Source organism: Panthera leo, chromosome B4 (assembly GCF_018350215.1).
Source record: "Panthera leo isolate Ple1 chromosome B4, P.leo_Ple1_pat1.1, whole genome shotgun sequence".
Taxonomy (NCBI): domain Eukaryota; kingdom Metazoa; phylum Chordata; class Mammalia; order Carnivora; family Felidae; genus Panthera; species Panthera leo.
In genome coordinates this window covers 110,861,397-110,863,498 of record NC_056685.1, presented here as the reverse complement: position 1 = coordinate 110,863,498, position 2,102 = coordinate 110,861,397, and positions in this window count along the sequence as shown.

Genomic DNA, 2,102 nt, shown 5'->3' with positions numbered 1-2,102 from the left:
ATGTAAATTCTAGGGAATACAATTCAGTCTATAACACTATCCTTCATGGTTACCTAGAACACGGGCTTGGATGGGAAGGCAACACCTTGAATGTGATCTTTGTTGCTAGGCTGGTTCCCATGGTCTGACAGAAGTCTCATAGGGTAAAGGCTGAAAACTGGATTTCTCTTCCAAGTCTACAATTCTACAATTTGCATTTAAAAGGGTTCAGTTTGCATATAGACACAGTTATCTTTTTTGTTCTTAAAAGGCTCCAAATTTAATAGGCTTTTCCAGTAACTTAGATTGCAAACCATAGACAAACTGTATTCACTCCCATTTCTGCAAATGGTTAGTACTAGCTGGAACTAATCTCTTTCATGATTATTTATTAGAGGGGATAAGAAGCAATAGTTTGAATTTTTAGACATCAGGCCTAGGGCTACAGATTGGTTGGCTGGGTAGGTTGCGTTGGGTTGCTGGTCTCCAGTGTCTAAATGCTTAACACTTGGTATCACAATTCTACGCTGATGCTAAACATTGTATGTGTGTGTCTATGACGAACAGATATTCAACGTAAGAGTGACTTAACAAAAGAGAAGTTTCCTTTCCCTTTCTCTTTCAAGTCAAGATGTAGGCAGTTCGCTGCTGTTATAGCAGTACTATACTATAGATATCTACAACCCAGAGGGCTTCAACTTTCCACTTCACCATCTTTTGGGTGTAGTTTTTACTAGTCCTACTGGTGCTCCCACAATTGCATGTTCACAGTGAAGACACTAAGGAACACTAGGATTCTGAATTAGTTCTGAACTTCTAAAAAATCAAACTGTATTCAGGGTCATATTAGGGCACAGTCTGTGGTATTTTCATTCCAAACATTCATTCCCAACTCAAAAAAAAAAAAAAATGACATAGATTATTAATCCACTTTCTTTCTTTGAGAAGGAGACTGGGGGTGTATAATTGATACATTTAGGACATAAGCCAACACTTGATGCTACTGTTGAAGTGTTGGGTTATATGGATTTTATTTATTTATTTAAAAAAATTTTTTTTTAATGTTTATTTATTTTTGAGACAGAGAGAGACAGAGCATGAATGGGGGAGGGTCAGAGAGAGGGAGACACAGAATCTGAAACAGGCTCCAGACTCTGAGCCGTCAGTACAGAGCCCGACGCGGGGCTCAAACTCACGGACAGCGAGATCATGACCTGAGCCGAAGTCGGCCACTTAACCGACTGAGCCACCCAGGTGCCCCGGGTTATATGAATTTTAAATGCTGCAAGTGCTTGAACACTGACAAGGCAAACTTTCCTCTAAACAGGCATTTACTAAGTGCTTGAAGTGAACAGATCTCATCCTAGGCAATCCAGGTAGAGATGACTACCACTTTTTTACCCATAAGGAGATTATGATTTGTTGCAGAGAAACAACAAACAAACCAATAGTCCTAATAGGCAGAAATGAAGGGGGCACAGTGGAGATTCAGAGACAACAGAATGGGGTGCATTAGGGGTTGGCATGAACTCCCGTGGGCTCACAAATAGAAAACTTCTCTAGCGAACAGTGACGCCTTCCCAGAGAAGGTAAGATTTTAGTCAATTCTTAATAATGGTCGGGATTTACAAGGCAGGCAGCAAGAGAATGGGGAAGGTAGGAAAGGGGGAAAGGGTCATGGCCACCTGGTCCAAATGTGTATTTTTTCTGAAATCCTGCACATACTCTACGGCAGCTCTGCTCCCCCTGCAGAGAAGATGATGCCTTTCTCTTTGCACAAAATTCCCTTCCACTTTCTGAATCTGGCCTCTGGAACTGCACCTGCCTAGAGGGGAGGTCTACTGAGAATTAGCACTAATGTTTCCTTCTAGCCACAAAGAGACCCTGGGACCAACACTTTAGGTATTGGAGGCAGCACTTGCAAAGCCATGGAGGAGTGCAGTGATCACGGCATAGCTTGCCTTCCATGCAGTGGAGCTTGTGGACTTGCCAAGTAGTGTCACCTGTAGTTTCAGAAGGGCCCTGGGGGCCGTGTAGAACATGGATGGACTGGCACTGGAGGAGATGAGACTGGAGTCAGGAGTTCACTGTAATGTCATTCTAGGGCAAGTTTAAGTTAGCAT